The sequence below is a fragment of the Lactuca sativa genome, chromosome 4, assembly GCF_002870075.4.
Source record: "Lactuca sativa cultivar Salinas chromosome 4, Lsat_Salinas_v11, whole genome shotgun sequence".
NCBI lineage: Eukaryota > Viridiplantae > Streptophyta > Magnoliopsida > Asterales > Asteraceae > Lactuca > Lactuca sativa.
Window position 1 is genome coordinate 288,439,876 of NC_056626.2, and position 17,097 is coordinate 288,456,972.

Below are 17,097 nucleotides of genomic sequence, written 5' to 3' on the forward strand. Positions count from 1 at the left end.
AGCAGAGGAAGAAGATGAAGATGAAGATAAAGAAACCATTGCGGACTTGTTGAAGCGCAAAAACAGTCGCAATGTTGATAGTGATAATAGTCGTGTGGTGCGAGAAGCTCAAGAAGCCGAATGCAAGAAGAAAGAAGCCCACGATCTCCTTGAGAGCAGGAAGACTCTATTCCCTGCCTGGACTCGGGAGAGAATGATAAAGGAGGCCATAGATACTCCTAGCATCCTATGGCTCGAGGCGGTGATCTCCTTCGACTGCTATAATTCTGTCGATTCGCAGTTCGATATGCCGTTGACTCGAAAGGCGTTTTCTTCCACGCCTTCTCCAATATTTTTGAAGTCCCTCATCCTGATCCAGAGGTCGACAGGGAGCTGATCGAATTCTATCTGAAGGCTGCTCAACCACAATATCAAACATGGAGCACTCAGAAGATAGTGAATGTTCGGGTTTTGAAGCCTTATATCGAAGGAAGATTCATCAATGTTCGGTTCAGGGTGATTCGAGGGTCTGCAAGAACTGAACATCTTATATCCCTGGCAGATCTACCGAACCTAAATCCTCATGATTGGATTGTTTTGCATAACATCCTTTTGATGAATGAAGCCGAATATGGTCCAATTATAGACCATCTCAAAAGGATGTTAGTCTATTACATCATTGAGGTAGCCCTAATGGATCAGGAGGTAGCCACAGTCTTCAAGAAAAAGCCAAAGATTGCTCCTGTGGGATCGGCCAGTGATCTCAATCAGATGCAGATGGGCAAGATCGACCCGAAGCACAATTCGGTCATGTTCACTAGAGCAGAAGGACAGAAATGTCTCTTTGCTTTAGCGGATAAACATCTTTACACCACTGCTTGTCTAGAGCACGTGCTGTCAATCATCCGAAGGTGTAAAGAGAATGCAGCGGACGATGTTAAATACTTCAACGACATGATCCAATGGTACATCAGGTTTAGACAGACGATACTTGCTCTCATCTCGCGTCTGTTTAATACTGTGAAGAAGAAGGTACCTGCCTCCGCTGCTGGCCCAAGTAACAAGTGAAGATCTCGCTCCAATTGACGCAAAGGGGGAGATTGTTGGGTCGAAGATTCGTCTATGTGTTGCGTCATTGGGCTCGGCTGTTAGTCCATTTGTTTTGTATCCGGTTTGGGCCTGTCCAACCGAGAGCCTGTTAGGTTTATTATATAAGTATATGCTTGCATGCATAATTAGGTTAACGATCTAGAATACAAGATAGAGAATTACGATAGCTTTAATCTTCTTTATCGTTCCTGTAAACCTTCTAACCCTCTACAATTGATGTTCTTGATCGAGCTCTTCTGAGGGTTATTTTATAATCATTCGACATGTTTGATTCATTCTTGAGCTGTTTATTCCTTTAGTGTTCTTGTTGTTTAAGTTTTTATTTACCTGTTTAAGATCTAATCGATCTTCAAGATTAAGTTTTAATCTCATCAATTTTGGTTCTATTTTCGAAATAAAAACATTAAACATGCAATATTCTTGATGCACATTTACTACCTCATTTTTAGCACGAAGATGAGCTCTTGTCAAAACTCCAGCTTGAGGATCACCAACTACTTCTTCTTTAGGATGATTTCGTGTCCATCTGCCCAAAGGTGGATATGTTGGATCGAAATCCAAAGTTGCATCTTCAAACATTTCATCCGTTTCAGAACCTTTACTTGCATTGGACACACTATCAGTCACATCATGGAAAACATCAATTTGTTAATTTGAATTAGGAGGTGTAAATCCATTTTCTCCCCCTCGACAATTGGATTAGTATTGTGATGCTCCCCCCTAGACAATGAGATTAGTATTGTGATGTTCCCCCTCGTCATCAACATTCAAATATCCATGCTCCCCCTCATAATTAGAGTCATTGAAATGAGTTGTTGATATCGAATTCAAGTGCCCCCTCCATTTGATCACCTTGCAACACCGGGTGACTTTAAAAATGTATTGGAGAGTTTGTTGTAGATTGTAAATCAGCATCTTCCTGAGTTATTTTCGAACCATCAAAATGTTTGGATTCATTAGAAATCTGATTATTATCAGCACAAGCTTCTGCATCTCTTGCCCTGTCAGGAACACCCAAAATTATGTCATAATCAAAATCGAAAGAAGTAGTAACTGCAGACTCATCATGTGTTTTTGTAATGATAGGATTCTATTCAAAAGTCTTGTGTACACGTTTGACATAGTAATCATCGAATTTTAGATTGAAGGTTTCTTCAATCTTCCTTGTTCTCTTATTCAACACCCGATATGCGACGAAGTTGAGCGAATATCCCAAAAATATCCCCTCATCGACTTTGGACTGAAATTTCGAAATGGTATCTTTGAGATTCATTATAAAGCATGTGCAACCAAAAACATGGTAAAATTTAACATTTGGTTTTAGATTGTTAATGATTTCATACGGGGTGATATTAAAAAGATGATGAATAAATGATCAGTTTTGAGGGAAACATGCTGTCGAAACTGCTTCTGCCTAAAAATGATGTACATCTGTTAGTTTAGCATACAATCCTTTAGCTGAATTGCAGTAAATGTTACGTTGTTTTATCAAAATATAATTATCATGTTAGAACAAATAATTATATTTTGATGAAACAACGTAATATTTACTGCAATTCAGCTAAACGATTGTATGCTAAACTAACAGATTTACATCATTCCTCTGACATTAGTAAGGAACTACATAGGAAATTATTTCCCTTCTTGGTATTCGAAAAGGAGAAAATAGATTCGAGATCAGATAATTATATTACACCGAATTGTAATCGGATCGGATTTGAATTTAGTTTGGATTATTCGGATCCATATTTTGAAAACCGAAATCAATTTGGATTTAGTTAATTGGATCGGATCGAACCGATCCATCCAAATGAACACCCCTATGTGAAAGGAGATGAAGAATCACTCATAATCCCTAGGTCAGCCAAAAATGAATCAAGAACGTGATTCTTGAATTTTTAGCCATTATTACTTTTGATTTTTCTGACTTTCTTTCTCAAACTTAGTTCAATGTGCTTGATGAAATCGATCATAACTTGTGCAGTTTCTGACGAAGAAAGTAAACCCAAGTAAACCGTGAAAAGTCATCGACAATGACCAAGATGTACGTCTTGTTGTTGAGAGTCTCAACAGTCAAAGGTCCACAAAGGTCAATGAAGAAGTTCTAGAGGTTCAATGATATTTGAATCAATGACTATTGGATGACCATAATGGTGTTGCTTCCCATGTTCGCATGTTGCACATAATGAATCATTATCAAATTTTAAAACATGTAAGCCTCGAACAAGATCATTTACCACCAATTTGTTCAGATTTTTGAAATTCAGGTGAGATAGTCTACGATGCCATAGCCAGATCAAATCAAATGACGCCTTTGAAAGTAAGCAAACAGAGGGTACACCAACGATTGGCTTGATGTAGAGAGTGAACATATCACCTTTCCTCTTAGACTTGAGCAAAACCTCTTTGGTTTCTTTGTTCGGAATGACACTGCCTTTTTCATCGAAGACCACTTGATTACCAGTGCCCACAACAAGTTGTGAAACACTAACCAAGTTGTGTTTAAGACCTTCGACGTATGCCACTCGATTGACTGTAAACTTTCCATTCGTAACTTTACCATAGTCTTTAACCTTTCATTGTTGGTTATTTCCAAATATCACAACTCCAACATTTTCCAAACTTATATAATCTCGCAAATTCTCCTTTCGACCTATCATGTGACGAGAGCAACCACTATCGATGTACCAGTGTTCATCATATTTCTCATCACTTAATACATGTGATCAATTAAAGAATTTAGGTCCCCAAGGCTTTTGGGTCCTTGGTGGTTAGAGTAAAATGCATTATGAAATGAAGAACCTAATACCTAATTTTGAACCTTATATTTCAATCTGTCAATCAACTCTACTTCTATAGAATTAAGTATCATGATGAAATCATTCATTGGTTTAAGTTCGACACTGACTTTCCCTTTTTCATCAGCAGTTCGTTTTGACTCAGCTTTTGTTTTGGGAACTTCTTTCTATTTTTGAATAGAAGGATTCAATTCCTTTGATGAAGAACTCCCAGTTTGTGACTCGTTCAGGTAGCTTTCATAAGCATACCTACTTTCCTCTTGTGAAAATTTTCCTGATTGGTATGTATTTCCTTTTCCTTCGAACCAATGATTTATATTTTTCGTGTCAGTTTCCCTTTGACAAATGAATAATTGACTTTCAACTTTAAATAAGGATTGGGAAAGTGAGGTTGTTTTGGTTTAAATGGTTCGTTTCTCTTACCTCTAACTTCCAACTTTTCGAACTCTCTTTTTGGAATTGATGATTTTGCATGGGCTTGATAGCGGTTTTGATAAAGATTGTTATAACCGACAGATGTACGATTAAACACTTGTTGATCATTCAAAAATCTTCCTTGATTTTTAATTTGATGAAAATGTCTTTGATCTTTATGTTGAAAATCATTTCTTTGAAAATTATTTGGAGAAAACCTTGCATTTGGAGGATTATGAACAAAATTCCTTTGTTGTTGGTTTTGAACAAAATTTTCATTTCTTGGTTTTTGAACAAACGGTGTTCAAATGGGTTTTTGAACTTTTGAATGATCTTTTAGAAAATCATTTTGTTTTTGAGCGAGTTTTTTTTTCTGATCAAAAGATATATTTTGTGAAAAAGCCTTAACTTGTTCAATTGTTTTCTTTTCGGACAATTTTTGTGCCAAATCTTGTAGTTTCTTAAAACACTTGATGTTTTTCCAAATACACCTTATTTCGAGCTTTTGACATGGAAATTCCTTCTTTTTTTGGAACCTTTTGAATTTTATTCATTTAAAAATTGTGCTTTTGTCTTTTGGTTTTGAGAAATTGGTTTAATTTGTTGTTTGTCATCATTCGCTTTTTCTGTTTTAACTTTCTAAATCCTTTTTGGTTTTTCCTTTGAAAAGTGGATGAGTTCTTGTTTAAGGTATTTTCAACCGTGCTTTGGTTTGACAAAAACCTTTCTTTTGTTGTTTCTTTCTTGTCTTCATCAACAATTTTGTTGACTTCAGGATTGACTTTGTCTCCATTTCCTGTAATGATAAACACCTGATTAAGAAACACCGCATCATCGGTGCATTTAAAATTTTGATAAACAACTGAGTTTGATTCGAGATAATGTAGACCTTTCTCCTTCATCACTTTTTTTTTTAATTTCTCTGTTTCCTCATAAACTTGATCGACAACAACTATGGGAATAGTTGTTTTAATTGGAACATCTTCTTCATCATTATCACTATCAGTTTAACTATCTTCGACAATCGCACAGTCATACTCATGACCTTTTGATGTTCAGCGTTGGTCGGTGTTAACCTTTTCCAATGAATCATTACAAATTTCTTTACCCTTATCCATCGAAGTGACATTAATGATAGATAATTAAGAATAATGAACAACTTCCTACTCCTCAATTTCACTGATATTATCAGAATCGTCTGCGATATCAGCAAAATTTTGTTTAGAGTTAGATGTCGGATTCTCAGTCTTTTTTCAAAAAATTGAGTTGTTCGGTCTTAGTCAAGGTGTCATTCACAATATGTACCAAATCATTAGCATCTAAACATTCTTCTATTTTAACAATAGCATATGCATATGAATCATTTGGGACTTTGTCATATTCAGAAATCTTTTTCTCATAATCATAGGATGTCGAATCTATTTCCCCTTTCGAATACCAAGAAAGGAAATAATTTCCTATGTAGTTCCTTACTAATATGTTAGAGGAATGATGTAAATACATTAGTTTAGCATACAATCATTTAGATGAATTGCAGTAAATGTTACGTTGTTTCATCAAAATATAATTTTACATTGAATAGCAACTCAAGATTGTCTACTGTACTCCTCTTTGACTCCAACCGTTTCTGTGTTTCTATCAGTAAGGATTTCAATTTTTCAGCATCACTACTAACATAAAATAAGAAAGTCATTAACATATGAAATAGTATCATCCAAATCAGAAAAAACAGTATCATGTGAACAAAAATGAATATCAAAGGATTCAAGAAGAAAACGTACATTCGAAGTCATTGGAGCTTTTTATACTCCAATAGAAACAAAACACTGTCCAGTCACCTTCTCCTCATCCTGACTTCCCTCTTTATACCATACATACATTGCTCCATGTTTGGGGTTTCTCATCTCTTCTTCATCTAATTCAGATGACCAGATTTGATAGGTACCATCCACATCTCCACCTACCTTTGCTTCAAGTGACATCCCCTTTGTTCTTGCTCTAAATTCCTCCAGCCTTTCATCATAAGAGGCTTCATCCTTCACTCTATCCTTCTTCTTCTCCCTTTTCCTCAACATGCAATTAGCTGCCAAATGGTTCGCACCATTGTAGTAGTTGCAATCAAAAACAGAGTCTCCTTTTATCTTCTTTTTAACCTTCTCACCGGTAACCTTACTCTCTTTCTTCTTGTAACGCCCGTGTTTCTGGGATTGCCATTTTTAGCAATGTAATAGTCTAGGTTAACCTTTGTAACCCGAATTTGAAATAATAAAAATGTATTATTTGTGAATTATGTGAATTATGTGATTTATGTGTTTATTTTCTTAATTATTATAATTTAATGAATTAAGAATAAAATAAGCGTCAAAATTAAAGTGTGAGATAAGCCCGATATCTTTGCATAAAGTTGTAGTGGTTGAAACAAGGATTCCGAAGATATAAGGAATGCCAAAATCCGAGTTATAACGAAGAAGTTATGACCTGTCGAAGTTTCGCGACAGAACCGGCATGACGTCGAGTTATGTAAAATATGAATTTAAGATAGAGAGATATTTAGCCTTAGTGATCTAAACGAAAGTCGTAGATTTCGTTAAATCGAGAGCGTGCATAAAAGGAACGCCCAAATCTGACTTCGTATGAGGAAGTTATGATTTTTCTAAGTTTTGACTTAGCAATATGCAGCCCAAATACTCGATTTGAGATCGAGCGGTTTTTAGCCGAATCAATCTAAATGAGAATCGAAGATCTCGTTGTTAGTAGCGAAACGATGAAAAGTTAGGCGAGAACGGACGTCAGACGAAGAAGTTATGAATTTATAACGAAGTTTTTCTATCCCGGCCTTCTAAAAATAAATAATAAAAATAAAAGTCAAAATTAGCCGACGGAGTCTAAATGAAAGTTGTAGAGTATGGTCTGACCTTCACGTGGATATAAAGAACGTCGAAAACGGAGCTCGTATGCGAAAGTTACACAATTTAGAAGTTCGACGAGTCAATTACGCCCCGCGTAATTGAGTACGCCCCGCGTACTCAGTCGGATGCAACTTGTCTGACCAATACTCGAGTGCCACCAGTCGACGCACGCAGTGACGTCAAAGTACGCCCCGCGTAACCGAGTACGCCCCGCGTACTGAGTACGCCCTGCGTAATTTGAGATTACGCCCCGCGTAATCCCAGACCCAGCAGCCTATAAATAGAACTCGAGATCAGCCATTTCCTTGCGATTTTTCTTACTTTCTCTCTAAGTTTTGCCTCAAATTGCGTGCCAATCATATCCCGAAGCCCCGGTATCATTCCCGAGCCCCGAAGCAAGATCCGAAGCCCCGAGGATCCCGAAGAGCGTTATTCCCGACCCGAAGCTCTGCCCGCGAGGAGTTCGATTTTGGTGAAAATCTTCCAGATCTATCAAAGTATACTACTTGTATAAGCCGTAGTGCTGTCGGATCATCTTCTGATCAAGTGAGTGTATAGTCCCTTTTCAATACGCGATATTATACAAGTAATTTTTAAACGTATTTAAGAATACGGGATGTGAGTGTGTAGTTATTTTCTCTCCAACGCAATATTATGAAGTATTTAATATAAAATATGTGCTACGTGTATATATTTTGTGGTTATATGTGCGAATGTATATTCTCTATGAAATACGTGTTATGTGTGTGTGCCTCATCTGTTGTGTGGAATATGTTTTGATTAAAGCATGCTATACAGGTTTTTAAACAATGTATAAAAATGTATATTTTTATCTACTAATATGTTGGGTAGAACATGGGTAGATAATTGGTGTGTAATAAACAGATGAGAGGCCTCGGTGTTATTGGTGTTATTCTAGTCATTCAGCAGAGTATGGATGACGACCACGGACTATTCTAGACTGTCCTGTGGAACACTAGTAGGCTCATTACCTGTAGGTGTTGTGAACGACGTGTTCACCGGTGTACTCTATCCCCCACATGGTTGCCTTTAGGACACTTATTGTTAAGGAAGCCCCTCTGCAGTAATGTCCGTCCCGATGAGAATCCTGAAATAAGTTCCTTATAATAGACGTTATTTTTAGGAACGTAAGGTGAGGATAACGGGAATGGGTAATCGGGTTTATTGTTGAATGTTGTAATTAAATATAATTATTGTGGGTTTGAAAACCCTATATGCTCACCAGGCTCCCAAGCCTGACCCACTCAGTTGATTTGTATTACAGGAAGTGGCGCAAGAGCTTAAGATGGGCGAATCATCAAGTTGTTTTTGTTTACAAGTCTGTATATGTGTATATTTGTTGAACGACTTGTAATGTTATCGTTTATGCTTTATGATCTATATCGGAACATGACATCCCGACTTTTGATTATGAAATGAAATCATATTTCTATATGAAATGTTTTGATAAATATCCATTTTATCATGTTTTGTTTTTGGGAACAAATTCCACATCTCTTTTAAAATCAAACGGATTTACTCTGAAAATGTTTAAAAAGCATAAATGAAATCGGTCTTTTCTGGCCGAGATTTTGGGGAAGTCACACTTCTCAATCTTTGACTCTTCTCTAACATATTTTCCTAGATGATGAGTTTCCCTTAAAATCATTTTTTCCTTTGAGCTTCGGATTGAACGACTTCTTAAAGAACTTCTTAACTTTGTTGTTCGAATAATAAGCCATAATTTCATCTTCCGAATTCATGAGAAAACCTTCATCACCAGAACCATCAATCTCAGCAGATTCAACTTCAGACTCTTTTCCTGACACCTTCAAAACCAATACAAGAGGACTTCCCACATTCATTATTCCTTTTTTAGGTATTTAGTTGATCTCACTTTCATGAGCTTTTAGAACATTACAGAGATCTCCCAGCGAATAGTTATCGAAGCTTTGTTGTGTCTTGATCATCAAACTAATGTTTCTCCATTCCTTTCGAAGTCGCATTAAGAATGTGAGATTTTACTCAAGGGTAGAACGATTGATTCCATATTGGCTGCACTTGAAGATCAACTCGTTAAGGCGATCATAGTAGAGTTTGATAGTCTCATTTTCTTTCTCATTAAATTCTCCTAATTCGAGCAAGCATTGCTTCACAAAGCTCTTTCTAGTCTTCTCACTTCCCTGATACTTCTCTTTCAAAGTATCGCAGATCTCCTTTGTTGATTTGAAACCACATACATAATTTTAAAGCACCAGTGGAAGAGCACCATGAAGGTCACGCAAGCATTTCTTGTCATTTTCCTTTTGTTTGTCTGCTTGCAGAACAACATCAGCAGATGAAGCAGTAGTTCCAACCTGTTCTAGCATCCCTAGACGATAGTCTCCACTTGTAATGCAGCACCAAAGAAGCCTTCATCGATCCCATTGAGATAATCTTCCATTCTATCCGCCCATTGCTCGTAATATTCAAGAATCAACATCGGAATTCTGGTTGAAGAACTGAGAAGATGAGAGAAACCAGTCATCATATTCATGTTGAAGTTCATCATTAATGTACAAACAAAAATTGAGTGTATGGCCGTAAACTCATGGTACTAAGTGCCAAATTGTGTTTTGAGGCCTTACAAGTCATGATTTAGCATCCGATGATCAAGTCCAAGCCTTAGGAAAGCATTAGGGGCATAATAAGACTACCTTGTGGAGTTTAACTTCCAAAGGACCATATCCTTAGGTGTTCACGGCCGTAAAATATCTTGGGGACTTGTTTTGATTGTTTTTTAAGGTCTTAAACACTTCTAGGAAGGATCAAGGTTGGCATCCATGGATTAGGAAGGGACTAAGGTCCATTTTACCACCTTAAGAGGGGTTTACGGCCCAAGAACATCCTTGGCCGTAAACTCCTTTGTTCTTATGATATTTGATGATTTTCAAGTGTTATCAAATACATATTAAGTACACTAGAAGCTAGGGCAAGTATACTTACAAGATAGAAGCTTGATTTGGTGTTTAAGGTCCAAGAACACTAGTGTGTGTTCTTGGTGTTTTGAAGGAAACTTGAAGATCTAGCTATAAACCAATAATGAATGGATGAAATGATGTATAACTACTAGATGTTAGGTTATAACAACAAATCAAGTCGAGAAACACTTACGTTTTCGGGAGATCGGGTGAAGAACGGGATGATAGTTGAGAGGGAATAGAGGGTGTTCTTGAGAATGGAAGTTAGAAATGAAGAGTTTAGGGAGTAAACTCATGCCTAAGGCATGAGTTCACGGCCATGGGAGAGTTTACGGCCCAAACTCCAAAAGTTTGGCCGTGAACTCTCTATTAGGGTGCATTGGGTGGGTTTGCTACTTCAAGACCTGAGACGATACTTCCTTTCCTTCGTTCGTTTAAATAATAAACACTAAAAACACTCAAACGGACTTTTAAATTGGCTAACAATTATTAGAAATGTAATTGACTTTTAATTGAAGTGATTTTATTTTGAGTTTGTCCGAATGAAAATTTCAGGTTTTCACATCATCCCCCTGTTAAAGGGAATTTCATCCCGAAATTAGAGTTTAAGCAAATAAAGTAGTTACAAATAAATGAGCGAATAGATGAGGATATTTCAACTTCATTTGATCCTCGCGCTCCCATGTGAATTTCGATCCTCGCTTGGCTTTCCAGTGAGCCTTCACAATCGGGATACGACTTTGTTTCGTCTACTTGACCTCATGGTCCATGATCTCTACAGGTTCTTCCATGAAGTTGAGGCTCTTGTTGATCTCGATCTCGTCGAGTGGGATTACAAGAGTCTCGTCGGACATATACTTTTTCAAGTTGGAGACATGGAATGTAGAATGTACGTTACTAAGTTCGTTGGGTAGATTGAGTTTGTAAGCTACACGGCCGATTCTAGCGAGAATCTCGAAAGGCCCTATGTATCTTGGATTGAGCTTCCCACGCTTACCGAAGCGTATCAAGCCCTTCTAGAGTGAGACTTTCAAAAGGACTTGGTCTCCGACCTAGAATTCCAAAGGTTTCATTCGCTTGTCTACGTAGCTTTTCTGTCGGTCTCTAGAGGATTTCAATCGTTCACGAATCTGAACGATCTTCTCTATCGTTTCCCGAATGATTTCCGGACCTGTGAGAGTGCTGTCAGGAATTCGTCCTTTAGCTAACTGGGTGTCACACATGTCAGCCCAGCACATAGGGGATCTGGACTTCCGGCCATATAGGGCTTCAAATGAAGCAACCTTGATGCTCGTGTGATAACTGTTATTGTAGGAAAATTCGACAAGGGGTAAGTGAGTATCCCATGCCTTCCCAAAATCAATCACACAGGCTCTCAACACATCTTCTAGTGTTTGAATGGTCCTCTCACTTTGTCCATCGATCTAAGGGTGGTAGGTTGTGCTCATGTCCAGCCTCGTCCCTAGGGAACTTTGTAGTGACTGCTAGAACCTTGAAGTGAACCTACTATCTCTATCGGATATAATGGATATAGGAACACCATGCAGTCATACAATTTCCCTAATGTATGTTCTCGTAAGCTTCCCCATCTTGTCAGTTTCTTTGATAGGCAGGAAGTGTGTAGACTTGGTCAATCTATAGACGATGACCCATATGGTATCAAGTCCACCCGTTGTCTTGGGCAACCTGGTTATTAAATCCATAGTGATCCACTCCCACTTCCATTCTGGTATCTCAGGTTATTGTAGTAAACCGGAGGGTTTCTGGTATTCGACCTTAACCTTTGCGCAAGTAAGGCATTTACTCACGAATGTAGCAATTTCTGATTTTAATGTTAGGCCACGAGTATAACTTTTTAAGATCCATATACATCTCATCTGATCCTGGGTGGACGGAATACCGAGTGTTGTGCGTCTCAGTCATGACCAAGTCTTGGAAGCCATCGTGTTTCGGTGTCCAGATTTGGTCCATGAAATATAAGGCTCCTGATGGGTTTTGAGCATTCTAACACTTCCTAAGTGTACATGCAACTCTAATAACCTTGGATCTATGTTTGTCTAATTATCATGCAAGGTTGAATTCCAAGGTTATATTCCTATCTAGCATACATGGGGAACAATTTTTGACTTGAATGAAAGATAGAATAGCTTACCTTGTTGTTGCTTATGTTCCTTGAAACCTTGTGAGCCTAGCACCCCGAGTGTGACGCCTCAAATGCTTCACACAACACCAAATGCTATTGGAAAGACTTTTGAGAGAATACACACTTCTTAAAATCGGCCTAGCCCTCTTGTTTCATATGTGTAGCCGATTTTGGTGGAGAATGAAACTCTTATATAGTGTTGACACATCTAGGTTTACACCATGTAAACCCTAATGTGTCACGACTCTTCATTTCCATGACCCATGGGTTTGTAACTCCCATGGAGCATCCATGGAGCATCCTATGGGTGGAACCCAACTTGATAATCCATGGAGCCTCTTAGTCTACTATACAAGATATGGCTGATTTACATAATCAACCCATATATTTAATTAGTTATCTTTTGATCACTTAATTAATTCTAAATTAATTCTTGATCAAACTAATCAAATAATATTATTAATATATTAGAACTTATAATATATTAATAATCTCCAAGTGTTATTTCTCTCATTTAGTCTATCCAATTGCATGGTGCCATGCAACCCAAATGGACCATGCTGGGTCGGGTCAAGTACTTACCAGAAATAGTTATGGACTTAGACACCTTATCCAACAGTCTCCCACTTGGATAAGTCTAATAACTATAACTCTAGTACTTCAGGAACCGATCGGCAATCGTAGCTCTTTCAAGGTCTCTTGGAACTGAGAAGATGATGATACGCCATTTAAGATAAGTGATCATATAATCCTCTGTTCTAGATATCAGCCAGACAAATACATGGAACAATGTCTTACGTATTGTCTACCAGTTTGTTTCTTGATTTCCGATTTTTTTGACAAAGAACTTAATTGAACACATCAACTTAGTTCTGATTAGGCCCGGTACATAGGTCAAAACAAAATCATCAAGGGGCCCAGATATCAGCTTCTAATCCAAGAAGGAACAGATAAAATTCGACTCGTATGTTTGTTCTACCACTCATTGAATTATACACAAAAGCACGTTTTATAACATCGAGTTACCAATGAGTTTTCGTACAATCAATGCATAACCAACTTGTAAGTAACAAATCATATCTCTAGGTTTCAAGACTTATATGATATTACCGTCTCACGATCACTCGAGATAAATTCCATGAAATGATTCCACTGAGTGTGGGTTGAGTCCAATGCTCAGAACTTATGAGCACTCATGATTGTTGTAGCCATGTCCAACACCTTAGACCTCTACAACCAATCATGACAGTCTTTATTCATACCTACTTCCGACATATGACCGATTGTGGAGGTTTGAATAATATGATATACCAACCATTATTATTCTGGAAGTCAAAACATGCAAAAGAAATATAGTAAACGATCGAGAAGAGATAGCAACACTTTACTCATAAATAAAACACCTTTTATTCATCATCTAATGTCAATTACACTTTACAAATTTCGAGGTTATCTAACTACTAAATCTAATATCATCCTTCAGCCCTATGCTCCGAGCATGCTAGAGATGCTTAACCCGAGTCAGTCCCTTCGTGAGGGGATCTACCAGATTCTCGTCCGATGATACCCTCTTTGCCACGAGGAGTTCTTCTTCTAGTCGATGTCTGATAAAATGGTATTTTCTGTCGATGTGTCTGGATCTCCCATGATCCTTTGGTTCCTTGGCTAAGGCAACAACGCTTTCACTATCACAGAAAATTTCCATTAGCTATTTAATAGCTGGTACAACTCCAAGGTCTCCAAGGAAGTTCTTCAGCCATATCGCCTCCTTTGTTGCCTTGCTAGTTGCAATATACTCTGATTCACAAGTTGAATCAGCCACTGTTTCTTGTTTGGAAATCTTCCAAGAAATTGCTCCTCCGTTTAGGGTAAAGACCTAGCCTAACTGAGAGCAGAAATTATCCCTATCAGTCTGAAAGCTAGCATCACTATACCCGACAACCCTCAAGTCATCACTCCCACCGAAGGTAAGGACCCAGTCCTTAGTCCTCCGTAGGTACTTGAGGATATTCTTTACCGCAGTCCATTGTGCCTTGCCAGGGTTCCCCTGATAACTGCTAACCATGCTCAGGGCAAAGGCCACATCAGGTTGAGTACACCTCATAGCATACATGATCGATCCTACAGTCGAAGCATAAGGTATTCGACTCATTTCTGATATCTCAGCCTTAGAGCTAGGGCTTTGTGTCTTACTCAATATGGCATTACTCTGGATGGGTAACTCTCCTTTCTTGGAGTCCTGCATGCTGAATCTCTTCAGCACCTTATCCAAGTAGGTACTCTGACTAAGTCCAATTAGTCTTTTACTCTGGTCTCTCAAGATCCTTATCCCTAGGATATAGGCAGCTTCTCCTAGGTCCTTTATAGAGAAACACTTCCCAAGCCAGGACTTAACTTCCTGCAGAGTTGGGATGGCATTTCCTATGAGTAGTATGTCATCCACATACAATACCAAAAAGCTAACTATACTCCAACTAGCCTTGACATACACACAAGATTCATCTTCACTCCTAGAAAAGCCAAATTCCTTTACTTTCTCATCAAAGCAAAGATTCCATCTGCGAGGTGCTTGCTTTAATCATCAATGGATTTCTCAAGCTTAGACACTCTATTAGGGTACTCCGTACTGACAAAACCCTCTGGCTGACTCATGTAGAAATCCTCAGCCAACTTTCCATTAAGGAAAGCGGTTTTGACATCCATTTGCCATATTTCATAGTCATGAAATGTAGATATGGCTAACAGATTCCTAATAGACTTAATCTTGGCCACTGGAGAAAAGGTCTCATCATAATCAACTCCTGGAGTTTGTGACAAGCCCTTTGCAACCAGTCGAGCCTTATAAGTGTGTACTTTACCATCCATGTCGGTCTTCTTCTTGAAGATCCATTTTCACCCTACTGTCTTATGACCTGGTACATTCTCAACCAAGTTCCAAACTTGATTGTCATACATGAACTGTATCTCGTTGTCCATTGCCTCTTTCCACTTGGCTGACTCAGGTCCTGCCATGGCTTCCGCGTAACTGTTAGCTTCATCCAGACCTATCAGTGTTTCATCACTGATAAGTGTATCACCTTCTGCAGTAATATAGAATCCATAGTAATGCTCAGGTGCATTGCTAACCCTTGTGGAACGCCTCATAGGTATAGACTTGTCAATTGGCTCAACAGGAGTTTCCTCCTCAAGTTGAGTGTTGGGGTTTGAAGTTCCTTCACCGCTTGACTCTTGAATTTCTTCAAGATCAACTTGCCTCCCACTATCTCCTTGGCTTATAAACTCTATCTCTCTAAGGAAAGCCCTCCTAACTACAAAGACCACATTTTCACTAGGTATGTAGAAGAGGTAACCAAAGGATTGTTGTGGGTAGCCGATGAAATACACCTCTCGCTTCGAGGTTTGAGCTTATCATGAGTCTCACGTCTCACGAAAGCCTCGCAACCCCAAATCTTGATGTGGTCTAGTTTGCGTACTTTACCAGTCCACATCTCATGAGGAGTTTTGGTAACTTTCTTTGTAGGGACTAGATTAAGGATATGGGCGGCAGTCTCTAAGGCATACCCCCAGAATGAGATTGGTAGTGAAGCTCGACTCATCATGGAATGAACCATATCCAAAAAGGTTTGATTACGCCTCTCAGCCACACCATTCAACTGCGGTGTCCTAGGAGGTGTCAATAGTGAGACAATCCCACATTCCCTAAGATAGTCGAGGAACTCTGAACTAAGATACTCACCACCTCGATCGGATCGAAGCATCTTAATGTTCCTGCCGAATTGATTCTCGACTTCCTGTTTAAATTCCTTAAACTATTCGAAAGTCTCTGACTTATGCTTAATTAAGTAGACATATCCATATCTATTATAATCATCAGTAAAAGTCAAATAATAACGATTAGCATCCGTTGTGGCATGTTTGAAGGGCCCACACACATCCGTGTATACAAGATCCAACAAACCTTCACCCCTCTCACAAGAACCTGTGAAGGGTGACTTTGTCATTTTTCCAAGTAAGCGTGATTCGCAACTATCATCTGACTTTAGGTCAAATGACTCCATGACTCCATCCTTTTGGAGTTGGCCTATGCGTTTCTTGCTTATATGTCCAAGACGACAATGCCATAATGATGCTTTATCCAAGTTATTATTATTAGGAGAATCAATACATAAAACATTATTTCCTAAGTTATCTACCATAGATACTGTTTCATACACGCCATCACAAGGTAATGCTTTAAAATAAAGAACATTATTAAAGAAAGCATTAATAGAACCAACTTCATTATCAAATGAAAAGGTGAAACCTTGTTTGTACAATGCATGAAGGGAAATAATATTTCTTGCCATTTCTAGCGAATAACAACACTTATTCAAATCTAAACTAAACCCACTACTTAGCGATAAAGAGTAAACTCCAATCTTGGTGACAGGTAAAGCTTTCCTATTCCCCATGATTAAGTTTATTCTTCCTTGCTCCACATTCTCACTTCTTATTAGTCTCTGCAAATCAGAACAGATATGAATACCACAAGCGGTATCAAGTACTCAAGAGTTAGAATGGGGTGGGTTATTAGATAAGATAGTGTAAATACCTGCATGGTTGGGTTTAACTTTCCCATCCTTCACATCTTGCTGGTATTTTGGGCAGTTTCGCTTCCAATGTGATTTTTCATGGCAATAGAAGCATTCAACCTCTTTTGGGTCAGAAGAAGGAGTGACGAAACCTTTCTTGGTTCCACTTGAAGAAGAGCCATCAAGGGTCCTACCCTTGGTACCCTTCGAAGA